At 58.0% G+C, this 26,384-nt stretch overlaps 1 protein-coding gene across 8 annotated transcripts in view; it reads right to left on the reverse strand.

The window, feature by feature from the left end:
- The window catches only part of APBA2 (amyloid beta precursor protein binding family A member 2), a 226,444-nt gene extending 204,752 nt beyond the window's left edge, over positions 1 to 21,692 (reverse strand). For 2 of the 8 annotated variants that reach the window (XM_051822257.3, XM_051822259.3), the window contains exon 1: positions 21,024 to 21,379. The gene's annotated coding sequence lies outside the window, so the exon portion shown is untranslated. Of the gene's footprint in view, positions 1 to 11,787; positions 12,149 to 21,023; positions 21,380 to 21,418 lie in introns of those variants that run through there. The other 6 variants (XM_089311183.1, XM_070053530.2, XM_089311184.1 and 3 more) reach the window with 6 other exon arrangements.
- Positions 21,693 to 26,384: the final 4,692 nt, after the last annotated feature.

Genomic DNA, 26,384 nt, shown 5'->3' on the forward strand with positions numbered 1-26,384 from the left:
CTGATTGACTTCCTGTTGGGCAGCCCCGTGACAACGGTTAAGCTCACAGCGCTGGAGCTGGAAGGGTGTTTAAACCTCTCCTCCCGCCACGCCCAGCTCCCTCGAAGTCTCTCCCAAGCATTCTGTAGACTTTCCCCAGGGGCTCGCACCACAAGGGAGCCAGCTCCGCTCCCAGCCCCCTCCCACCCAGGGTCCCCAGGCACCCCAGGAAAGACTGAGCTCCCTGTGATGTCTCTTCCACTGGGGGATGGCGTGGCTGGCCTGGCTTGGCCACCGTCCCTCTGAAGCCCACACAGCAAGCCCTCAGCCTCTTGCCGCCGCACCCCTGCCTCTGTGAGCAGCAGCACCAGGCCTGAATGAGGCCAGAAAAGGGGCCTCTGGGGGCCACACGGGAAGGGATTCCCAGCAGGTGCAATAGTAAGAAACAAACACAACCCAGGCCTCAGATCCACACCTCCCGGCAGGCTGGCTCTCCTCGCTGTCCGACCAGGCCTGGATCACCTGCAGGAAGTCAGATCCCAGACCCAGCCCCAGCCCCACCCCCGCATGGGGCCATGTGGCGTCACCCTATAGCTCCTGTCTCTAATTCATCACAACCCCCACCCACCCACGCCCAGGGGGCCAGCACTGGACAATCGCCATCAGGACGCCAGCTCAGCCACTTTGCCTCCTAAGAGATGATGCCCACGACACAAGCACTTTGTAATCAGGGTGATTGACAGTGGTGATATCCCAAACACCCTACACGAACATGGCGGAAAATAACACAGAAAGCTCAGTGCACAGTAACTCAGGAATCCAAACCAGCAAGAGCAACGCCCTGCCTGTCAGAGGTGGCACCAGGAACTCACAGCGGCAGGCGGCAGCTGCATGTGGAGGCTGCACGGCCAGGGCTGCAGCCTAAGAAAGCAGCTGCGGGGGGCCGGCGCTGTGGCTTAGCAGGTAAAGCTGCCACCTGCAGCGCCGGCATCCTATACAGGCTCTGGTTCAAGTCCCGGCTGCTCCTCTTCCAATCCAGCTCTCTGCTGTGGCCTGGGAAAGCAGTAGAAGATGGCCCAAGTCCTTGGGCTCCTGTTCCCACATGGGAGACCCAGAAGAAGCTCCTGGCTCTTGGCTTCGGATCGGCACAGCTCCAGCCATTGCAGCCAACTGGGGAGTGAACCCACAGATGGAAGACCTCTCTCTCCCTCCCTCTGCCTCTTCTCTCTCTGAGTAACTCTGACTTTCAAATCCTGCATCACAGACCCTGGGCCGCCCTGGGTGGCCCAGGCGGTGTCTCCTGGTACCAGCAAGCTGAGGCCTTCCCATCGGCCAGTTAGGCCGACCTCTAGGCACCTGTGCTGGGGACCACCTTCCCGGCCCCAGGGCCCCTGCCTCACCTGCAGATGACAGCTTCCTGAACCTCCCAGGGCTGCATCCTACACCATCCATCCCATCTCACCCCGTCTGCTTGTGCACCCCTGGTGGGAGAAGCAGAGGCCACCAGCGACTGTTAGGGCACCTGCACGGGGGTCCAGGACATCAACCCCACCACAGCCACCAGCATCACCTGAAAAGACACAGTCCCCCAGGAAGAGGCCCTCAGAGCCCCCTGCTGGAGGGCCCAGCTACAGCGCAAGCCACCTCCTCAAAGCCCCCTGTGCAGCTCTCCTGCTGTGTGTGCCCATGGGACATGGGACGGTCCCCATTGGGCCCCTCATACTCCAACCCACCCCCACCACACACGGAAAAGTCCACGTTCCCTGACCACGCCTGCCCCCACTCCACAGCCCAGGAGGGCTGTGGTTCAAGGGCTGACCCACCGACCATGAAACAGAAGGGCCCCCCCAGGTCCATAGAGCTGACTAATGCAGGCCCTCACACACCCGCCAGCCAGCCAGCAACAAACAGGAGTGAACACTGGACAGGAAAGGTCACGCTGGCGAAGGAACCCGCGGGCAGGAAAACCCCAGAGACGGAAGCAGGCGGGCGGCGGGCCAGGTGCTGAGAAGCCAGCAACATTTCTGTCCATCAACCGTCAACGGCCGGAACGTGAGCGAGAGGAGGGCACGATCCCAGCCAGGGACAAGAGCCCCCGGAGCTATGAAATGCCATGGAATAAACGAACAGGAAATGCACTGAACGCATGGGAGCCAGTGACAGACAAAATGTCACCTGGCTAAGTCAGGCTAGCCAGATGACGAGAACGGACCAAGGGTCGCCTCTCCTCCATGGAACGACCCTCAGGGCAATCCCAATCCCAGTCCCATCAGATCGTGGGATGAATTTAGCTTACTCTCAACTTCATCTAATCAAGGAATACATGAGAAAGATTAGGAAAAATGGGCAAAGAAGAACGAGATAATGAGGCCACGCAACATTCATCCGCAACAAACATAGAGGATATAGGCCGGTGATGTCATAGCCTAATGACGTCACTGCCTCATGACATCATCACCTGGCAACATCACAGCTGTCCTTGTCGGTGTGCTCACAACAATGAAATCGCCACACACAGTTCATAGAAGCGTTAACACCTCCTTGTCCTAAGTGAGGCGTGACCACCTAACAGAGACGCACAGTGACCTAACAGTAAACATTGCTGCGATACATTGGAAGGCAGAGTCCAGAAACTCAGGAGAAATAACCCAGCAGACACCAAGTGAATCTACGGCAAATGTGGCAACTCCAAACAGAGAGGTGGAGAGGGCTTATGCTGCGGGGCCAGCACTGTGGTGCAGTAGGTTAAGTAGGATATAGCACCGGCATCCCATGTGGGCACCGGTTCAAGTTCCGGCTGCTCCTCTTTCAACCCAGCTCTCTGCTTATGTCCTGGGAAAGCAGCAGAACATAGCCCAAGCCCTCGGGCCCCTGCACCCCTATGGGAGACCCAGAAGAAGCTCCTTGCTCCTGGCTTTGGATTGGCCCAGCTCCAGCCATAGCAGCTATTTGGGGAGTTAACCAGTGGTTGAAAGACCTCTCTCTCTGTTTCTCTCTCCGTGTCTGTAACTCTGCTTCTTGAGTAAATAAATCTTTTAAAAATTTAAAAAAATAAATTATTTCACAAAAGTGAATGTTCATATAAAAACTGCATCTCTAAGCTCCTATCAGATCTAAAAATAACTTCTCAATGAATAAGAGATGTGAATGTGAAAGAAAAAACCTGAACTACCAAGTGTCGGAAGAAAACACAAGGGAGTGGTCGTAGACACTTGGGGCCGGCAAGCCTTTTCTCTAACAAAGACTCAGGAGCTAAAAAGAAAAGCCTGGTGGCTTCGACAACAGAAAAATTCCAAATTTTTTGCTTGGCCAAACCAGTCTTTCCGCAAAGGCAAAAGGCACAAGGTGTTTCGGTGAAAACATCTGTAGTGTAAATAGCAAATAAGAAACAGACCCGCCGTACTCAGAACAGCTACCAACAAACAGGAAAAGCTGAACGCGTCACAACCGAAGAACAGGCAAGGGTACAAAAAGGAAACTAAAAGATGGAAACCAAATTATTTCCTGCGGCAGCTTGTTGTCATTCATAGTCCTTAGGAAACGCTGAACAAGGTACAGAGTCCTGCGTACGCTCAGGGGACACGTCCCGGGGACCCTCCGTGCACCACGTGACAGTGTGAGTGACAGACGGGGCGCAGAGAGAGCAGCAGGCACGGCTCGTTACCAAACACAACAGCTCTCATCAAAGGGACACGAATGGCGTCTCTCCTGCAAGAGCCAAAGAAAGATTACTGTTCAGGAGCAGGGCTGACCGCAGACCACACCCGCTGACGGCGGGGCCCCGGTGCACATGGTATCTTTACGCCCACATGACCGAGGGGACCTACAAAAAACCAGCACGTCCACCGGCAAGACTGTGGGGAAACGGCTGCCTCACGCCTCCCCAGAGGGCAACCTGGCCCCATCTGTTCACACCCTGGCCCCTCGAGCACCCACCCAGCAAGTCCACTTCTAGGAACCGAGGCTATGGAAACTGGCCCCCAGACACACACGCAAGGATTCAATGTATGAATGAGATTCTCTTCCCAGCACCATCCAGGAGTGTGAAAATCGGAACTGGGCGTTCACTGAGTAACAGTCATACATTGCATAAGCATCACAAGGCCGTGACCATGACCCGGGATGATGGTTAAGACACAATTACTCCTCGTAAAACTGTGCAAGTATGACATGTGGCTCAAAATTTTTTCATTACACAATATTAAAAAATTAAAACACACGAGGCCAGCACTGTGGCTCAGCAGGTTAAACCGCCGCCTGCAATGCCAGCTTCCCATATGAGTGCCGGTCTGAGTCCCACCTGCTCTGCTTCCAATCCAGCTCCCTGCTAACACACCTAGGAAAGCAATGGAAGAGGGCCTGAGTGCTTGGGCCCCTGGCACCCACATGGGAGACTGGAATGGAGTTCCACACTCGCGGCTGTAGCCTGGCCCAGCCCCTGGCTACTGCTGCCATCTGGGGAATGAACCAGAGGTCGGAAGATCTCTGTCTTTTCCTCCCTCTCTGTAACTATGCCTTTCAAATAAATAAATAAACCTTTTAGAAAACATTTTTGGCACCAAAACAAACATCTTTTATTTCCATTTCCACAAACTTTTTGAAGTACCCTAATATGATCCCTTGTGTTGAAAAATATTAAATATATAAATGTGTATTCCTGTAAGGCGAAGGTAAAACAGTCCCATGGAGAAGAAAAGAAATGGGAAGACTGGGCCCAACTGGTTACCATGCTGTCTTTGCAGGAGCTAAGTGGGGGCAGGGGTGGGAGATGGATTTTCTACATTATGCATTTCTGTAAGCTCAAATTCTTGTAATGAAGGCATATTAATTTTATAACCAGAAAAAAACATTTTTTTAATTTAAAAAATCTGCTCATGCAAAACCCATGCCAGAACCCTTGTGCCTGTAGATGAGGCCAGGTCCCTGTCACCCCAGGCTCCGGTGCCAGGAAAGCGGCTCCTTCCTCCTCCGAGACAGCAGAGAGTTGCCAGAAGGCATGATTTTCAAAACAGAGATGTCAGATCCACTCATGTTGGTGATTAGTGCTCTTACCGTGAGACGATGAAACAGCAGCCTGAAACCACCTCCCAGCAGACAGAACTGACCCAAGCCTTCAAACCCCCTCCCGTATCCCATCCCATGGTCTTCGTGTGTTTCAGCGTGCTCGGTGGAGGTGAGAGGGATCCGGCCTCACTGCCCAGCGCTGGCCCCATTCCCAGGGGAACGGTGGCCGCCCGGCACCTCCCTGTCCTGGGATCGGGCTGCTGCCCTCCTCAGACCCCGACTTGCCCAGGCAGCCCCGGTTCCTGCAGTCTCCTCTGTGTTTGGGACTGAGAACCGGCACAGCAGCACTTTCAAATTCTGCAGGCTCCCACGGCACGTGCTTCCACGCGTAGAAAATAACCGAGTCCAGGGAACGCGCTTCAAAGTCCAATTTTGGGGAACTGATGTAGGTTGTTCCATTTTAAGTCCCTCAACCAGAGGAAATCTGAACCCCCCCCCCCCTTCCAGCTCAGCAGAGCGAGGCTGTGTGGCTACCGCTCCGGTGAAAACAGGACAAAGTTCCTCCTGGGGCCAAGGCTTCTCCTCGGATTCCCAGAGGAGCCAGGAGCTCGGGGCTGCCGGGACCCCAGGGCAGGCCCCGAGAGGCGCCCACAGCCATCGGTGCCAACACACCCAGCACCCTGGGAGTGCAGGAAGAAAAGGGGGCGCCGTCCCAATGCATTCGCCAAATCACCGGGAAAATTTTAAAGATTAATTGGTGGATTGGTATTGATTGATTTGAAGGCAGAGAATGAGAGAGAGAGATTTGCATTTGCTGGTTCACCCCCCAAAATGGCCACAATGGCCAAGGTGAAGCCAGGAGCTTCTTCTGGGTCTCCCATGTGGGTGCAGGGGCCCAGGCACTTGGGCCATCCTCTGCTGCTTTCCCAGGCCACAGCAGAGAGCTGGATCAGAAGCGGAATAGCTGGACCTGGAACAGGCACTTGGATATAAAATGCAACTTAACCATTGCACTGCTGTGCCCTAACGCAGGTCCCCTTAAAATTTTTTAAACAAATAATTATACTCCCAGGTTTATGATCCCAGCCCAGGCCCTCAGCGCAGTGGATCAATCAGAGAGAAGTCCTGGAATCACTGTGGTCACACCCAACTCCCACAGGCCTGTATGTCCTGGGAAGTCCCTGAAACTCAGACAGATTTCCCCACAAGCCCCTGGACGTCCACTCAAAACACCACCAGCCAACCTGGGCGTTGCATGCCTCCAGGACGGAGGGGCTGGGCCAATGGTGCTTGCCAGAGCCCCATTCAATGAAGTGCCAGCCAGTGGGAGAGGGGGAGGGGACAGGGAGAGGACACAGGAGCAGGAGTGCAAGGCAGACAGCAGGGAGGAGGGGCAAGGAAGGAAGCCCCTCCCTCTCACGCTGTCCACGGCAATTAAACCTTCCTGGGGGTCAGTCTGAAGCTAATTTGCCAGTTGATCACAGGGAAAGAACCCGAGAGCAGCTGCAAAAGAAAAACGCACAAGGACATTTATTACAGCATCGCTTGCAGCCCACCCCCGGCGCCTGGCCCCACGTCACAGCGAAGGGGCACCTGACAGCCATGAGAGAGAGCCCAGGCCTGGGGGAGTCCTGGGAGCAAGGAGGAAGGAGCCCCTGGGGGAACAGCTGGTGCCTCAGTTTCTTTGTTTTGGTCATCTCTATTTTGTAACACAATGATTTTGTCTGAAAGGAATAACAACATAAAAACTTTCATAATAAATGTTCTCTTGCCAAAAACTGCTTTAAAATGAAAGACCGAGTTGCAGCATATGGAACTGTGTATTTGATCACCTTTGACACACAGAAATGACAGGTTCATAAGATTCCCCCTAATCTAGTCATCAAAGCCAGCTGAGTGGCAAGACAGGGAGGATTCACGTCCCCTTCCTCGCTCGGGGACGGTGTGGAGGCCAGGGTCCCAGATGCACGGGTCTCCTGCCTTCCAGGGGTGCACCCTTCCTGCTGGCAGCCCCGCCTCGTGGCACCACCTGTGCCACGGACCCATCTCTCACGACTCACACTGTCTTGCAAAGCAGGTGTCATTGCCAGCTACAAGCAAAGGAGCAGTGACGCACCTGCTGTTGCCCAGTGAAACGTGGGGAGCTGGCTGGATCCCAGGCAGACCCCTGGACTCCCCCAAAACCTCAGCCGTCCTTGCTGGTCCCAGGAGAGGACAGGCCTGTGCCCATTCTCTGGACCAGGGAGGCTCACTGCTTTGTCAAGTTCACCCTTCTTCACCCCATCCTGCGCCTCCCTCTAAAGGATGTTAGGGAGCTTAAAGAAGCCAAAATTACCCAAAGCCCTGGTCTTTACAGCTGCAGGCCTGTTCTTCTGAATCCTCACCAGGCTACCCTACCTGTGGGAACAAAGCAGACGGACCAGCTACCCAGCAGCAACCTTGGCCATGAGGTCAACTCCGTCCACACAGACACGCGGCAGTCTCTGGGTCCCTCACTGGACCATTAACCAAACACACATTGGCTTTGGTCTATGTCTACTATGACCCATGTCACACCTTCCCCCCACAGAAAAATGGCCACTGGTCATTAACTGCAGTGAGGGAGCATCTCCGGACACCAACCCTGGACACACTGGTGCAGCAGGTAAAGGGGCTGCACAGGATGCCCGCGTCCACGTGGGAACACCTGCATTGGGCCCTAGCTACTCTGTGCTTCTCACCCAGCTCTCTGCTAATGCACCTGGGAAAGCAGCAGAGGACGCTCCAAGTACACGGGCCCCTGCACCCATGTGGGAGACCAGGTGGAGCTCCTGGCTTCAGCCTGGCCTAGACCTGGCTATTGCAGGCACTTGGGAAGTGAACTAGCAGATGGAAGACTGGAAGACTGATATCTGTATCTCTCCCCCCCCCACCCCGCCACTCTGCCTCTCAAATCTGTAGAATGAATGAGAGGCAGAAGAAGGAGACAAAGAGGAGGAGGAGGAAGCAGAGGTCAGGGATGCTGTTGTCAGAGTCATGACAGCGCTGAAACCTGGCTGCCCAGTGGACAGCATGGTGGGCGGGGCAGCCCCTGGTTCCCTGGACCACTCGATGCCCTCGATGCACTCACACTGCTGGGCCTGTGTCTCCTGGGCCGGCTCCCAGCACCCAGACTGACTGCACCCGAGAAACTGGCTCTCTCCAAACACCAAGAATTTAGGGCACCAAAAATATATCTAACTACTATGTGAGCCTGCCCCCCCCAGTCATTATGGAGACAGCATGGAGCTGGGGGGCTCAGGGCAGCTCTGGGCCAAGGCCCCACCACCAGGGTCACGGGGAAATGGCACACAACCTGCCCTCCAATTATTTCTACAGATGTTGTGTTTCTGTGACAGCTGTTTAATATGTATTTTTATTTTTATTTGAAAGGCAGAGTTACAGAGAGAGAGAAGGAATGAGAGAGAGATGGAAAGAGATCTTCCATCCACTGGTTCACTCCCCAAAAATGGCCTCAACTCCCAGAACTGGGCCATACTGAAGCCAGGAGCCACATCAGGGTCTCCCACATGGGTACAGGGACCCAAGCACTTGGGCCATCCTCCGCTGCTTTCCCAGGTGCATCAGCAGGGAGCTGGATCAGAAGTGGAGCAGCCAGGACTCAAACGGGAGCCCGTATGGGATGCCAGTGCTGCAGGCAGCGGCTTTACCTGCTGCGCCACAACATCAGCCCCTCTAAGACAGTTTTAGACCACAGGAAAACCGAACAGAGAGTTCAGAGTTCCCATACACCCTACACTCATCTCCCATCTTAATATTTTATATTGGTACGGTTTATTACACAATCAGTGAACCAGCGTTGGCCATTATCATTAACGAAGTCTACACTCAATTCTGATCTCCTTAGCTGCGCCCTAATGCCCTTGCTCTTGGCCCAGGACCCCAGCCAGGATCTCGCGTGATGTCATGCAGCCGTGTGTCCTCAGGCTCCTCCTGGCTGTGACGGTCTCCCAGACCGCCCTTGTCTCGGATGACCTTGCCATTCCTGGGTCCTTCGTGGTCTGCTCCTCCACTGCTGTATGTCTGGAGTGCTTCTCGCAGGCAGACCGACGCCGTGGGTCTGGGCAGGAAGCCCCAGAGGTGACGTGCCCTCCCGATCAGGACACGGGCTGCCTCCGTGATGCACGGCTACTGCAGACCTGCCCACCAGGAGGAACGACCGGGAGGGGAGGGGTCCCCATGGCCCTGTGCTGTGCTCTGCAGAAGGAGTCACCGTGGGCAGCGCACACCTGGGGAAAGGGGACCGACGCCCTCTCCCCACCTTGGTTTCAGTAGACCCCTTGAGCAACAAGCCCTTCACTCATGCCTGGAACTTCCCTCCTGCCCACCCCCCTGCCGGAGCCCCCTCAGGCCCTTTATTCTTGCCCCCTGCACACACCAGATTTGCTTATGAGCCAGACGCAGCATGATGTATTGCACGCTGCAAACGGCATGGACCTGCTCACTCCTGGGGGTCCCACGCTCCCCACGGTGGCCAAGTAGCAGGTAACAGACCCCAGGCCCACACCAGCACGGCGAGCCTCGGACCAGAGTTCAGGACCCTTGTTAATTATCCAGGGCAAAAACAGCTCCCCGTCCCAGGCAGGTCCAGATGTGGAGCTCATCAAACCCCCTTTGACACCTTTCACCGGGCTGCTCCTGAGTTGTCCTGTGCTGGGTGCTGGCACCCACTGCACAGCCCCAGGCAGGGGCAGGGCACAGCACAGGGCTGAGCAGGGTCCACACTACAAAGAGGTGGCAGGGTGGGGGGTGGGGAGGGGGCGGAGCAGATCAGCAAGCACCTGCCCCTGCCCCAGTGGCCAGTCAGCTCCCAGGACAGTGACGCGAATAAGGCAGGACACTCCAGGCAGGGTAACAGGATACCCCAGGAAGCCGCCCAGGCCAAGGGGTCCAAACCCTGGGAAGAACGCCCTGCGGCTCACGCCTGCAGCAGCAGCCCAGGGGGCAGAGCACAGCCAGTCCATCACGTGTACCAGTGTCACCTGATACTCCACAGCCACAAAATGCCACGGTGACAGCGAGAGGCTGTTAGGACAGAACCTCCTGGCTGAGAGGATGACGAGGCCACTGGGACCCTCGGTTGGAGCACCAGGGATGAGTCCCCTAGGTTCCAGTAACCCGGAGGGTGTGGCCAGAGTCCTGGGCACCGGGGCTCTGTCATGGGGACCACCCACCGAGCATCTGGGGAGCCTGAGGGACACCTCCGAAGGCTGCACCCAGCGCTGCTGTCACCGAGAAGCTGAGGTGTCATGCTCACATCAGCACTTTGCACTGACAACAGCACCTGTCGCCTGTTCCCACGTGGAGTCATAGCGCCCAGCCACCCAGCTCTGATGGGCCTGGAGAAGGGGGCATTGCCCAGGTGCAGAGGGAGATGCTGGGGAGCAGGACAGGAGCAGGCACAGGTACAGGCTCTGCCTCTGCCACCCCAACACCTCGGTGAAGCTCCAGGCTCCTCTCCCCAGCGGGGCTCCGCGGCAGAGGGCACTGAGCACAGGCCTCCCCAGCCCAGGCACAGCCGGGGCACGGTGGGTGCAGGGTGCCGAGGAGGACAGTGCCAGGCACAAAGGACACGGCAGGAACCCCAAGGCCCCCATCAGGCTGCCACACAACTTCAGGGGCAACCACGCCTGCGCTCACCACCCCAGCACACCGAGGTGGTCACAAGGTCAGCCGACAGCCACAGACAAAGAGACGTTCTCTCTGCAGTCAGCGCCGCGGCCCTGTCCTGCCAGGCTCACGGCCAGAAGAGAGCTCTGGGACAGAGGGGGGAGCAGGGCTGAGGCGAGGCAGGGGGCAGAGCGGGGGCAGGGGTGTGTGTGTGAGAAGGAGTTCATGTTCACGGGCGGAAGGCGAAAGGAAGGCATTCCAGGCAAAGGTGCCTCTGCAGCCCTGGGGACAGGGGCCCTCACCTGGACACACCCTCTGTCCAGGATGCCCGGTCGCCAGGATGGGGGAGGGACCAAAGGCGCTGTTCATGTGCGCCGTTCCCACCCACTGCTCCTCCGGCAGCTCGTGGGTTTTCCACTCAGCTGAAGCCTCGTTAACATTTGATGCTTAAATGTTTGGGTTCTTTGCTTCTGGTTTTAAGAGCATGGCTCCTTTTGTGTGCAGGCAGACGAACTCGTTTCATCCAGAAACTTATCCACACCAATTAATGCTGCATAGACCTCAGTGTCCTGCTCGAGTTGACGCTCCCTGATCACCATTTAGAAAATATAGTTTATATCTCAATATTAATAAGCATTTGTTGCAGTGGCAACATTTAATTATCTCCCATTAACTGTGATCTTGATTTTGATAGTATTGTTCCAGCAGTAAAATAAACCATGAGTCGTTCAACTCAAAGCTCTCCTTGAAAATTTCAGGATGATGTCCTGCTCTTTAAAAAAAAAAAAAAAAAAAACGGGGGATGGAGGGAGACAGCACTGTGGCACAGGTTAAGCCTCCGCCTGCGGTGCCAGCATCCCATATGGGCACCGGTTCATGTCCCAGCTGTTCCTCTTCTGATCCAGCTCTCTGCTACGGCTTGGGAAAGCAGTGGAAGATGGCCCAAGTGCCTGGGCCCCTGCACCCACATGGGAGACCTAGGGCACGCTCCTGGCTTTGGATCAGCCCAGCTCCAGCCATTGCAGCCATTTGGGGAGTGAACCAGCAGATGGAAGATCTCCCCCTTTGCTTGCAACTCTGCCTCTCAAATAAATTAAAATACATATATATGGCAATATACATAGAGAAAAGTCCTATGTTATAAATAAAACTCACCCAAGCAAAGCAGCATCCAGACGCATCACCAACAGCCCAGAAGGCCTGTGTCCTCTCCATCCAAGGAGCAGCGTGACTCCCAACACCACGGACGAGGAGACCTACCGACCTTCACGTAATTGGAACCACGCAGTCCTGTCCAGATTTTCCTGCCAGACTCACCCCTTATGTTGCACACGCTTACACCGTGTTCACCCTCACCTTGCTGCACAGTGTGCTGGCACTTCAAAAAGTTCACAGGAAAACAGAATCAAAAAATAAGCTCATTGTGGTGCAAAGACTTCTGAAACTCACGCATACGAGGGGCCTCCAAAAAGTTCATGAACAATGCATATAATGGAAAAAAAAAAAACTAGTTTTCAGCTTGGTTCTTTTGTAACCCAAAAAAAAAAATCCCTTATCTTTTAATTCCATCTTCCATAAACTTCCTGAGACTTTCTCATTTCCCAAGTCAGAGTGCAGCGCAGGGCATTCCGCACTGATCCGCCCTCGCCCGCTCTGCAGCCTGGCTGTCATCATCACGCTGCTCTGGACACTCCCATGGGGGAGGGCAGTGTCTCCTGTTGAATATTTATGTTTTTTCATCTACTTGAAAGGCACAGAGAAAGATAAAAAAGATCTTCCACCTGCTGCTTCATTGCCCAAAGGCACACAACAGCTGGGGCTGGGCCAGCTGAAGCCAGGAGTCTGGACCCCATCTAGGTACCCCACACGGGTGGCAGGGCCCACGCCCTTGGGCCATCCTGCACTGCCTCCCATGATGCATCAGCAAGGGACACTGGATTGGAAGCAGAGCAGCCAGGACTTGAATGGGTGCTGCCATATGGGATGCAGGCGTCCCAAGTTGCACCACCATGCCTGCCCCTCCCACATGTGTCTCTTGATGGCTGTATCAGGCTCCCGGGGCTGCTGTAGCAAATCAGCACAAAACCGAGCGGCGGAACACACATTTACTCTCTCACAGTACTGGAGACAAGGAGTCGGGCAGCAGTTTCACAGGGCAGACATGGAGGTGTGGGCCGGGCCGTGCTCTCTCCGTAGATCTAGGGGAGAGGAGACCTGTGGCTGCCCCACTCCCATCCCGGCTCCTCTTCTGTGTGTCCAATCTCCCCCTGCCTCTCTCTTGAAAGCACCCTTGTGATGGCACTTAGGGCCCACCTAGGTGATCCAAGATGATCTCACTTGAAAGCCCTTCGTCACATCTGCAAAAGCTTTCCCACCCCATCGCGACCTCATCTCAGCTAGGGGCGGGGCCTCTGTAGACGCACACTTGACTTTAGCTGACAATGCAGTGCAGCTTCCCAAAGCGGTGGCAGAAGCATAGACTGCACTCAGCACTGGAGAGTTCCAGGCGCTCCAGTCCCCGCCCCCACCTGCTAGTTCCTGCTCACCCGATTTCGGCCTCCCGGGGTGTGTGCAGTGGTGTCACAGTTACGGTTGGGTTTGCAGTTCTCTGACGACCAGAGGAGTTGAGGACCTTCCATCTGTTTCCTGCCCCGTTGCTGGCATCAAGTGTCTCTTGCTCCTCTTGTACTGTTTTACGTGAGTCATTTGTTAAAATAAACCCCAGGAGAGACACACGTATAGGGAAAAAGAACCTTTCTAGGGTCAGCACCCGAGATGCAAGGTCCACCTCTGTGTCCACGCAATCAGGGGACTTGAGGTCTGGACACTGACCCCCATGCAGACCCAGGCCTCTGTCAGCACGGACGGTCTCCAACCAGGAACGTGCGTGAGAGCCTGGAGACCGGCGTCAGGAACCCGACCTGGGGGCCAAAAATCCAATTCCAATTTAACTCCCTGAAATCAAAGTTATTTTTGCTTCGAGGATGACCGCTGGGACAGAAACTCTGTGTCTATGCAAATACGCATGGATCTGGGGAACCTCTCCGGCTCGGGAGGTGGTTGGGGAGCAGCCACACTGGCACAGCGATGGCCACCTGCAGAGGAAGATATCAGCTCGCTGCTGTGAGCACCAGGCGTGTGCACAGGGAGGCAGCAATGCCACCAACGGCGGCCATCGGATTTCCGCTGTGACACGCGAGCGGTTAAACACGCCCTGGTTTGGTTTCTCGGGAAATGGTAACGTGTCTGATGAAAACCAGCAAGATGCAGAAAGTCCCCACAAAGGGGTCCCGCTCACTCACCCCCCATCAAACACAGCAGCCCAACAGGGAGAGGGTGCTTTCTGCTCACTGCACAGAAAGAACCAGGCAGCAGCCACCAGCACCCACGCCCAGTCCCAGCAAAGGGTGACGGGGCAGAGGCAAGTGCGCCTCACTATGGTCCCCACGTTACCCCCACGGCAAAGCAAAGACACAGGCTGACTGCATCTCCAAGAAGGAGCACCACTCATCTGTAAGACTGGGGCTCTAAGGCTTGACATCACGGTGCACCAGAGAGCAGACAGTTCCTGGAGCCCACCCCTGCCGCCTGGGGGAGCGGGGAGGAGAAGGCAGGAGCTGCAGGTGGTCAGCGGCCACTCTGCCCTTCCCTTCCCCAAGCCCTGTGACCTGCACGCCTGGGGAAGCCGCAGTCCCCTCTCCAGGCAGAGGGCACCGAGCTGGGGCGAGGCCTAGGCATGTGCTGGGCAGGGAGGGCGTGCGGCTCCCCCAGGCACCGGGGAGCCTCAGACCCTGGGAAGGGTCCCCTGCGCACAGCCCTTGATGGGCTGATCTGGCACCTGGCTCTCGCTGGCTGCCCGCCAAGTCAGCGGAGCTGCACAGGTTAACTCAGGGGGAGCAAATTAATAACGTAATGTGTGGCTTGTCGCGCATTTTGTCATTCTGGTAGAAGAACAGGCAATTTAATCTACAAAGACGATGAATCTCTAAAGGGTAAAATGAAACATCGGCGCTAGTGAGGCCAGCGCTTGGTGGTTGCAGCCTCCTCCCAGGCAGCGTGGTGGAGGCCCAGGCTCCAGGAGCCCCTCCGGGCCAGACCCCAGCCCTGTGCTCTCTGCACGAGGAGTCCTTCCGCACGCTCCCGCAACAAGCCCCGCCCTGCGCCCACCACATGGCTCCCTGCTCCCCTCTGTGCACGCACCACAGTCTGCAGGCACCCCTCTCCCATGGATGCCCGTGGGGTGCGCAGTCTGGGTACAGGAAGCCCTTCCCTGGTGTCCCCTCGGTGAACCATTATTACTGCTCCCGACCCACAGCGACGCCCTCCACGGCCTCCACGGGAAGCTCAGTGGCTCCTCCCGTCTCCTGCTCTGACCTGACAAACCACACAAGCCTGCGTCCCACAGACTTGGCCCACACTGAGCCCACAGCGCCTCATTGCAGGACGGGGTCCATGGCCAGCCCCCAAGAACTGTGGGGCTCCCAAACCTGTGTTCCTCCAGAATGGGGCTCTGAGGGCTCCGTCACACCCCCTTCAAGACCTCCCCAAGTCTTCCCAGCTCCACACAGAAAACAAACAGGAAAGATGGGGCCCAGCAGGTGCCCGGAAAGCACCTGTTGAGTACATGGGAGGAAGGCGGAGCACCCCCCCCCCCCCCGCAAAGGCAGGCGGGAGGAGCCGGTGTGGAGGCGTCTGGCCCGGTTGCAGCACTGCTGAGTCCCTGAGGACCCAAGACTGAGAAGTGAGTGACAAGGACAGGGCGGATGCTGCCTTCTGCACACCCAGGCCCACTCTGTCTCCAGCATCAGATATATCAGATAAAGCAGTCTGCATCCGGGCAGTTCAGACAGGGGTTCCCAAAGCAAGAGTCCCTCGAGGCAGATCCGCACACCAACTGATGGAAGCTGGAGGTGGCACTGCCTATCGGGGGTGGGGGTCAGCTGTAGCCAAGCCAGTCACCAGTGCTGGGTGAGCAAGAAGAAAACCATTTCTTAATAAACGCAATCAGTCTAGAAGCCAAAACCCTCAAACGCCTGAGGGAGAGACACGAGTGGGACTTCCTATCCTGGAGCTGTTCTGCTCTGTTTCCAACCCAAGAAACGGCACAAAGACGCCCCTCCCCCAACAACCGAAGGCAAAGAGCACATCCGACCTGTGATAGGATGGCCTGCGTCCCCCGCCCGAATCCTGGTACTCAAAGGATAGCCAAAGTCCACACACAGCATCCTCTCAGCACGTGACCCCAACATATGGGGCATCGACAAGGGGCTGTGGGCCGGGAAAGCCACCCCAGACAGCCAGCCATCAAGACAATCAAGTTCTCCCTCAGGGACCTCAGGGTCTAGCTGCCAGGCCCGGCACGCAGCGCCAGGATCCGCGGCCAGTTTCAGTCCATCGGCCAATCAGTGGCAGCTTCCACTGTTACCAGCCAGAAGTAGCTAGAGGGTCCGAGGCGGTGCCAGGTGTCTGAGGCCTGGCAGGCAAGCCGGGGAGAACACACGTACGCAAGTGCACACAGGCACACACCTGCACCCCCGGCCCTGGGCTCTGCACTAACCCAGCGCCATATGCAACAGAGTGCACGCACACAGCTGACCTCACCATCCCCCCAGGGACTTGGTGGCCGGGAGGGAGGAAACCCAGACCCACATGGGTCCCCCGCTGAGTCAGTCCATCAAACCCTAAGCAGCGGCGCCCTACACTCGGCGGGCTGGGGAGGCAGAGCCTGACTTGCCGGAGCTTCCAGTTCCTAACACAGGCCCCGCTCCACCCCCCCGGGACAGCTGTCACCAGCTCTGGCAAATCCGGACAGATGTTCCAGCACCTGGCTCACTTATTACACCAAAAGACTGAGAAACATAGACTGGGTTTTATTTGCACAGGCGCACACTCGCTGTCAGGGAGCCCCAAGAAATCCATCATCCCTAAATGCAGGCATTGGCTCAATAAATGCTTTGCCCATTTTTGAAACAATAGATTTTCCCGAGACAGCTGATAATCAAACCAACCGGGGGAAACTACATAAAGTATGCTTTTTGATTAAATTAACAATGCGTACAATGTTTCGGAGAGATGTTCGGAGCTCTATCTAGAGCTGCCTTGTTAGGGAAACAATTCCAGGACTGTAAGACCGGGACATGTAAGACATGTATGTATGCATGCATGTATGTATGTATACACATATTTATCTGCACTGAAAATTCTGAATGCAAGGAATCCATGGGTGCTTGCAATGGAAAAATGGACCCCCAAAGCCAGCTGGTCACCTGCACAGCAAGTTCCCAAGCCCGGAGAGTGACCCCCAGTCCCCAGTGGCACTCCTCATACTGCTCCACGAACAGCAGGCACTGGTGACCATTAACCCTGCATGCACCACACAGTACACGAACAGCCTGAAGTTCAACTCATGCCCTCCCAGTTGAAAACCAGACCAGATGCCACACGGGCACCAGGAGGAGGCAGGGAGTCAGCACAGGCCTCAGCATTGCCCTGTCGCAGCAGCGTGCCAAGCTCAGACAGCAACTGTGTCCTGCCTCGGAGGTCTGGCGAGCCAACATGGAGGGGAGAGCTCGACGCAGAGAATAGCCCCGCCAGGTGGGTCGACTCCCCCGCTCCGGCTTCTCCACCGAAGTCCATCCTCGGGTGTCGGGGGCCTCCGGTTTCCAGGACACCGCGGGATGACACCATGTCCGCGCAGTCAGCCAACAAGGCAGGCGTTTCAACCGCGCATCTTTCCTGCTCAATGTTGATCCTTACAACACAAAACGGCAGGTGTGGCACCTTATGACAGAACAGCACTTTAGAGAGTTTGGGACGTGCCTGCCTCTCTCGCTGGGCTGTAGCTGCAACGCACAAACCTGGCCCTGCACACTGCCAGCGACACGGGAGGAACCAGAACCGGCTCCCCCGGCCACCACAGGATCCCTTCCATCAGTTCAACCCGGCCTCTCATCTGTGCTTCAGAGCCTCTGCCGGGGGGAGGTCGGGGGGATGCAAGGATTACGGAAGCTCAGAAGGACCCTCCAGGGCCAGGGACGCACGCAAACCCCCGGGGATGAGACACCGGGCTCCCGTTACTCCAAATCCTGTCCTCTTCTCCCACGCCGCTCAGCCTCCCAGGGGGCTGCAGGCCGGCTCTGGCAAACAACCATGCAGGCGGGAATGTCGCTGCGGCTCCTATCCTGAGCCCGCTTCCATGGGCTCTGCTGCCTCCCCAGCCACGGTCCCTCTGGCCCACGTGGGGGCCGGCTTGCGTTGTACAGATCTGAAGCTCCTCCTGCCCTTGGGGGCCCCACTCTGGCCCAGCTCCTAGGAGGGTTCCAGCTCAGTCTCAGGAGGAGCAGGGGACTGGCTCCATGCTGAAAGGAGGAAACACGCGCCGGGTCCCATTCATTCATTCAACTCACAACAGCACGCAACGCCTACGACGTGCCAGGCACTATTCTAGCTACTGCAGACCGGAGAGGGAACAAGCGGCTTCACACTGGAGTGGCAAGAGTCAAACAATAAACAAACAACCACTGTATATAAACAACACCCTGAACATTAAGCACCAAGAAAGACAGCAAGGGCACAAGAAAGGGAGAAGTGATGCCAATGTACGGAGGGTGCTCAGGCATACGGAGAACTGGAGGAAGTGAGGGAAAAAGCCACACAGACATCTGCCAGACAATGGGAACAGCAGGTGCAAAGGCTCTGGGGCAGCAGCAAGCATGGCAAAACTAAGAGCCATTCCATTCCGCTGGAATCACTGAGGATACAGGGTAGCCTTGGGCCAAGACTGCAGGTGGGGATAACCCAGGGCACACCTGCACGGCTCCTCTACCTGCGCCAGGGCAGCTGGCAGGGACCACGCTTGAGAAAAAGAGGGGAACTCATAAGTAAAATGAAATCAGGCCAAGAAATGTGGGTATGGAGTGGGCACAGGGGAGCCACTGGAGGTCAGGCAGAGGAGAGAGACCCGGCCTGGGTCCCTGCAGCCGACACAGACACCGACACGCAGGGTTCCATGGAGCAGCCTGTGTGATCTGGTGTCCCTGTCCCCCTCCCAGGCTCCCTGTGTGTCCACATGGGGAAAGAGAAGAGGACCGACTGTGGAGAGGTGAGAGGAGACAGTGGCTGCGACAGCAGACGTGACCTGTGCCAGCAGGCTGCTCTGAGACGCCATGGGCCGTGGCGGCCACCTGGGCGGGGCGGGGCGGGGGGGGGCTGCTCATGGTTGGAGGACGGAGGCAGACAGCCTTTCCTGCAGGTGCCCACACCAACCTCCACCCGGGGGAGAAACACGCATCCCCCAACCCCTGCGGGGCCCCAGGCTGCCTCCTGGTGGGCAGTCGCCTCAACAGCAGCCCGCTTCCTGGACGCCTGCCCGGTGGTCAGCGGCCACATCACTCCCCGTGGGCCCCTACGTGCCCCCAGTCATTACGGCCACCTGCCAAGAGTGAGGAACAGGGGGCACACAGCCTGTGAGTGGTACAGACAGGACCCCACCCCACCCCCCGGGCTCTGGCCACTCCCCCTAAGAACCCCGGCTGCAAGGCCAGGCCTGCGTGTGGGTCTCTGCCCATCAAAGCCAAGCCAGTGTGGTGCTGGGGGCCTCCATCTGCCTCCAGCCCTGAGACTTCCCCCTCAACGGTCACGCTGGCTCCGAGACGTCAGACCACGGTACCACCAGAGCCCTCACCTGTTGAGCCACCGGGGCAGGTATGCCAGGCAGAGGGCGGACAAGAGCACAGGGGAGGAGCTGAGACTGGAGGTGGCTGCTGCCCTGGCCCGGCCCTGCCCCACCACTGCATCCAGACAAAGCCCAGCCTGACGCCAGCCTCCCACTGAGAAGCACCTTCCCTCTGCATTTTTCAGTTTTGTCGAGGAAAAAAATCAAGGTGTCTTAGCACCTGCTCTCAGCTTCCAGGGGTGCAATTGGTGGTTTTTTTTTTTTTTTACAATTATCTTTTATTTTTATACAGCATGGTTTAGCTCAGTTGGCAAACTAGATATTTATGCACCTCTGTTTCACAATCCCACCCCAGCAATTATTCCTATGAAACTAACATTTTCCCAAAAGGGAGGAGGGAGGGATGAAAGCGACTCAAGCGAGGGTGATGCAAGCAGGCTAACAAGCCACGGCTCCGGCTCCGGCTCGGGGCACCAGAGAAAACGAGCCAGGTGGAGGAGAGTGAGAAGCCGGCGGTCCTGGCACCACCGGCCCTGCCTGTGCCGCTTAGCCCATCTGATCCAGGCAGCACTGCCCCACCAGTCCAGTCCCAGGGATGGTAAGACAGGTGGGCGGCGGGCAGGTGCACAGAAGTGAGATGGCTAGGGCCATGCCCCAGGCCCAGCTCAGCTCCACAGACCAAGGGCCTCTGGCCAGTGCTACCGGTAGCCAAGTTCCTAGGAATTCACCAATGCCCTGGACACCCCTGGGAGCCCCCACCCCACCCCCGCCCTCCAGCTGGGGAGGCCCTGACTTCAGACCCGCCTCCCACCCAGGACCTCAGGAAAACCTGTCCCACTCAGACCCTGCAAGGACGCAGGTCATCATTTGCCCTTTGGCCAGAAAAAAAATGCCCAAAAAGGAGACCAGGAGGGTGAAGGGACCGGGGACAGATCGAGGGTGGGCGCTGAAGCGCCAGGAACCGGATTCCGGGTTTTGGGGACCACCTCTCGGCACAGCCATTTGTGAGCTGACCACCCAGACCACAGACTCAAGTCCGGCCCCTGTCGGGCCGTATCTGAATAGATCAAAAAAAAAAAAAATTGAAAGTCTTCCTTGTGCAAGAAAATACTAAGTTAAGCCGGTCAGGCTCCCGCAGGACAGGCCCTTGGGTGGTCCCCTGCCCCTTGGCACGCACAGACACGGGCGTGTAGCCCGGGCCGGGGGCTCCACGTTCGCCCTAGTCGTCCGGGGCCGAACCTCCTCCAGCAGCCTGGCCAGGCCGTGCACGCCGTGGGGGAGGGGCCGCGCCGGCCGCCCAGGTGGAACGGAGTGCGGGCTTTTTAATTGGGGAGTTTTCCCCTCTGGGCCTCGTTAGAAAGGAATCGGGAAGGGTAGGGGGCGAGGAGTGGAGCTCGGTTCCTAGGAGGCAGCGAGCCCAGCGCGACCCCAAACTCGGGAGTTGCAGCCCGACAAGGGGACTCGGTGCCAGCGGCCGGGCCAGCGCCTCCTGTCCTCGCCGCGGCGCCCCCGGCCCGGGATGCGCGAGCCGCCCGCCCGAAGGTCGGGATTGGGGGCAGGGCCAGGCCGTACCGAGAGAGCGGGGCCCCGGGGGTGCGACCCCCGGATCCCAGCATAGCCCTGCAGGGTCCGGGGGCGAGCTCGGGCCGCAGCACCCGCGCCCCCCCACCCCGCCCCGCGCGCCCCCCGGCTGCCCGGCCCGGGCCCCCAGGCTTACCTGGCCCCGGGCGCGGGGCTCGCGGGGGCGCCGCTGGCTGCGTCCGCGAGGCCGAGCGCCGGGCGCCGCCGCAGCTCTTTGTGAGTCCGCGCCGAGCCGCGCACCGAGACTGCTAATGAGCCCGGGAAGCTGAATAGCGGCGGGCGCGCCCCGGACGCGGCGTACGGCACGCAGGGCCGCCTCTGCCCGGCGCACGCGGCGCGGCCGCGGGGCGCTCCCCGCACCGTCCTCCGCCGCCCCCCGCCCGGCCCCGCCCGGGCGCGGGGCTCGGACGCCGCGGCCCCGGGCCCCGCGGGCGGGAAGAAAGGCCAGACAAAGATGCGGCCGTGGCGGGCGCAGCGCCGGGCGCAGCGCTGGGCTCGCACCCCCGGCTCGGCCCCGGCGCGCGGACGCACCTGGGACCCCGCTCCTGCAGGGCTGGCCTTGGAGACAGTGGCCGGAACCCAGGCTCTGGCCGCCGCGGGGCCCCCAACGACCCCCAAGCCCTGGGGAGCACACAGATTCCCGGGCGGGTGCCAGACCTGCTGAGCTCGGGAGCTGCGGGGGTCCGGCCCTCCCGCGCGTGGAACAGGTGAAGGCGCGGCTCGCCGGCGCCCGCACCCTGCCCCGAGCGCCTCGCTGCCCCCTGGCGGGCTCGGGCGCGCGTGCGGCGCGGAGGGGCCGCGGCGACCGCGCCCTGCTCGGGCCCGCGCGGCCGTGTGCTGGGCGGTTGCAGACCCCGGCGCCTGCTGGATTCCAGGTCTCCTTTCGGGTCCCCTATAACCGCCCGTTTCTAACGCCCGGTAGCCTTGCCGCCAGGGCCCCTCCCTCTCCTTGCTGGCCTCACGGGGAGGACCCGTGCCCACTCCCAGACACCCTCACATGCCAAGGACGGAGAGTCGGCCGGCACCCCCACTTCGCGAACCATCCCCTTGCGAGCCCCGGGAGGTCGTGCGGGAGAAGCTGGTGTCGCCCCCGGCCCCCATGGACGTGGTCACCTGAGGGTTCCACCTGGGAAAGCGCACGGGGGCCTTGTCCAGGCAGAGCCGGCGGCTCCAGTGCCCCCACCCCGAAATGGCTGTGGCTTTTGCCCGCTTTTGTCTCCTTTGGTTGGGCCGGGGGACGCGTATGGCCCTTCCTGTGGCCCGGGGCCGGGGCCTGGGACCCCGAGGAGAAGGGGCCAGGGGAGACTGAGTCCTGAGCTGGACCAGCGCAGGCGCGGGGCCTGTCCCGCCAGCCTCTCAGCAGCCGGCAGGCGCGGGGCCGCCCGCTATGGGCTGAACCCACGGGCCACAGAGAGGCAGCAAGGCCACACCCCGAGACAGGGACCGCAGGTTCCAGACCCGTGCGAGTTCTCGCCGTCACTGTGTTAGACACGAAGGGGCCCAGCGAGAGAAGACACGAGCTTCGCCTCTCCCGGGTGGCCCCCGCTTTTCTGCAAATGCCAGTGACTGCAGCCGCAATGGAGGGAAAGTGATTCCGTCGCCGTGAGGGTTGAGTGTGGGGTCCAAATGCCTTCCGCTTTTTGTCTTCCCAGTGGAAAGCCCGCGTCCCTGCCTGAAGCGCATCCACACAGCTGCCTGTGTCCGTGGGTTGGGGGAGGGGCTGCTAGCTGGGGCTCCACCCAAGGCAAGCTCCGGGCCAGGCACTGGATGTTAGGCCCCCACCCAGGACACAAGAGCAACAGTGGGTGATGCCTCAGCACCCCAAGCTCTGCTGGGCTGAGCCACCCAGCACTATTCTCTATAGGTTCTCTATCTTTTAAAAGCATTGATTGATGTTGGATTTGAAAGGCAGTGTGACAGGGGAAGACAAACGTTCCATCTGCTGTTTCACTCCCCGGCTGGCTGCAACAGCTGAGACTGGACCAAGCCGAAGCCAGGAGCCTGGGACTCCGACCCAGTCTCCCTGAGTCTCCCCTCGTGGGTGCAGGGGCCCAAGCACTCAGGACATCTTCCACTGCTTCCCCAGGCGCATTAGCAGGGAGCTGGATCTGAAGTGGAGCACCGGGGCTTGAACCAGTGCCCATATGCAATGCCTGCTTTGCAGGTGGTGGCTCAAACCACTGCACCACAGTGCCAGCCCCTATTCAGAAAATGTTTAAAGAACCTTGGAATGCAGAAGATCTAAGAATGTCACAGAGCTAAAAAGCGGTCACAAATGGTCACCGTGCTTGACTTCAGAGGAACTCCTGCGTGGTGGCAGTCACCTCCGTAAGCAAAGTCCGTAACAAGCCAGGGAAAAGACATTAGCAACTCATGCAGGAGTAGTCCATCTCCCATCTAAATAGACGCCACCAAGAAGAAATCAACTAATACACACACACACACACACACACACATACATACATATGTGGGCAAAGGGTACGAGGCAGGCAGTTTACAGGAAAGGGAATACAAATGACTTTTTGAGACATCTGAAAAGATGCCCTTCCTTATTCATAATAAGAAATGCCAATTAACACCACACTGAGTTCTCCTTGTTTTTACCTCTGGGAGACTCAGGGCAGAGGGAGGGGGCCAGCGGCCCCCCTGCCCTGGAGTGTGATGGCTGCATCTTCTGTGGCGGCCGATCACTCCCACAAAATGACAAACGCACAAGTCCTGGGACCTAGGAGTTCTACTTCGAGGACTTTTTTCTACCCGCATATCACATGAATGCTAAATGACCTGCGCAGAGGGGTTCACTGTTATTGTGTGTGCGGTAAACGACTACAGACAGCTCCCATAGTCTGTCAAAGGAGCCAGGGCACATCCAGACGCCGAGAGAGCACACAGACCCCCAGAAGGGGGGGACCCATGAGGACCTGACGCGCGGAGTCCACTCAGGTGCTCCGTCATCAGAAGGAACAGAGAGCAGATGCGTGTCGAGTGCCACCGTGTGTGCGAAACCAGGGAAAAGGCGGCACCCAGAGATGCTCTTACGCAGCCATAAAGCCAGGCACCAGTGCCAGCCATACCTGAGAAGGAAGCTGGTGGCTTAGGCAGGTGTGACCCGAGCACGGCGCGAGTCTCCCTTTTTACTTTTGAAGACGTAACATTATCTCTGCCTTATAAAGTGGCAGTGATCAGCGATAACTCTGGCTGTGAACCCTCGGAGGGGCTCAGGACTCTGAAATCTCAGGTCTGTCTCCCCAGAGGGACAAACAGCAGATGCCCTGAACCACCTGGCTCTGCTACCTACTGCCACCTGGTGGTCATATTCATGAATTGCAAGCTCGGTGCCCATCCCCTTCAACCAGAGGAGCTCCACACCAAGCCCAATTTCCTACCAGACAAAGTGGAGCCAGAAACTCAGCGACTCTTCAGGACTGGCATAGCTAACTTTTAAAAAACAGTGCATGCCCTCTACAAATAGTAAGGGATATTAGTGATTTGTTTACAGGCTGGGATGAAATTTCCCTTATAAAACTCCCAAATGACAGAATATTACTATAAATGGGTTTGATTGACAAAGGTATGTCCCTCTGAGGGCATAACAGGACATCTCCCCAGAGAGCTACCGCCTGGCACAGCTTCGTTGGGGCTCCCAAGCACCTGAGCCCCTCCTCCTTGCCCTTCCTCCATCCTTGGGGTCGATCAAAAGCACCTGAGCCAGGAGCCGGGGCCCTGCAGGCTGATCCCAGCTAAGGCAACAGCGGAGAGAGGGAGGGAACTCAGGTAAATCACCTGTGCCCCCCACGCCCAGTGCAGCCTCCTCGGTGCAGGCGAGGAAAACCCCACACCAGGCGTCTGAGAAGGAAACGCAGCTAAGCACACCACGGCACCCCTAGCTTCTCCTGCCTCCGGACTCTGAGCCAGCGGCCAGAATCAGCACCCAGCTCTCCCTCTAGCTGCTTTTTCCGAGACCTGGAAACCCCCGCGACGACCGTGGAAGCAGAGCACCTTCTGGGAAAGTAAATGCCGTCGGTTCCTTGGCGGATTTCAGGATGCAGATTTTGCAGAATCCAGGCCTCAGAGCAGTCAATGAGCAGGCGTAGGCCAGGGAAAGCTCCGGCTCCTGGCGCTCTGGATCCCGCCCTTGGGAGCCACGTGCGTGGACATCCTGGGAGGAATGTGGCGCTCGGCCCTCACCTTTTGAGCAGACCCACTGTGCAGGTGACAGCGTGGGAAAGCAGAAGTTGGTTCCTTTTTAGAGATAGATTTATTGGGGCCGGTGCCGTGGCTCACTTGGTTAATCCTCCGCCTGCAGTGCCGGCATCCCATATGGGCACTGGGTTCTAGTCCCGGTTGCCCCTCTTCCAGTCCAGCTCTCTGCTGTGGCCCGGGGAGGGCAGTGGAGGATGGCCCAAGTGCTTGGGCCCTGCACCCACATGGGAGACCAGGAGGAAGCACCTGGCTCCTGGCTTCAGATCTGCACAGCGCCGGCTGTGGTGGCCATTTGGGGAGTGAACTAATGAAAGGAAGACCTTTCTCTCTGTCTCTCTCTGTCTGTAACTCTACCTGTTGAATAAATAAATAAAAATATTTTTGTAAAAAGATCTATTTGAAAGGCAGAGTTACAGAGAGAAAGAGACAGAGAGAGAGAGAGAGCGCGCTCACTTCCATTCTCTGGTTCACCCCCCAGATGGCCTGGGCTGGGCCAGGGTGAAGCCAGGAGCCAGTTTCATCTTGGTCTTGCCCGTGGGTGCAGGAGCCCAGTCTTCTGCTCCTTTCCCAGGAGCAGTAGCTCTCCAGCTGGATCAGAAGTGGAGCAGCCAGGACCGGGCACGGCGCCCACGTGGGATGCAGCGTTGTAGGCAGTGGTTTAACCCCCTACGCCACAACTCCTGCCTCAGAGGCTTGTTCTTCTCCTGCTAGGGGTAGGGCTGTGAAATCGCACAAAGCAGACGCCTTTACTGCAGGGCGCTGAAGCGTGGAGAACAGAGTGGAGGCCGTGGAGACGGTGAGGTGTGGCCACGGAGAGCGGCAGGGCAGACAGCAGACAGCCCTCAGCACCTGGGTGTCCTATGCCCCAGATCCCACCCACCGCAGTTAAAAGTACATGTGTGCCAAACACGTGTCGGCTTTGCTTCCTTGTGCCTCATTCCTGAGGCCACACAACTGTCCGCACAGCGCCTCCCTGCGCTGGTGTCAGAGCTCGTCTGGAGCTGAGAACACTTGAACTGCTGCGAGGCACCTGTGGATTTGGGGGTCTGCGGGGGGTGCTAAAACCAATCCCGGAGGACCCCGACTATCCCATAGGACAGACGGTCGTGTCATCAGGTCTCCTCTCGGGGACGGGGACATCCCAGGCCAGCTGGAGGCTGGGTGGAGGAGGATGGGGAGGGATGAAGGCCACGAGGCTGTCTCTGATGAGACTAATGGGGCTGGAGGGGGCGCGGTCAGTCTAAACAGAGAGGTCCGACTCCTTGGGGGAGGGCCTGAGACCCAGGAAGATGGC

The sequence above is a fragment of the Oryctolagus cuniculus genome, chromosome 12, assembly GCF_051225735.1.
Source record: "Oryctolagus cuniculus isolate XC-2025 breed Fujian yellow rabbit chromosome 12, ASM5122573v1, whole genome shotgun sequence".
In the NCBI taxonomy this organism is placed as follows: Eukaryota; Metazoa; Chordata; class Mammalia; order Lagomorpha; family Leporidae; genus Oryctolagus; species Oryctolagus cuniculus.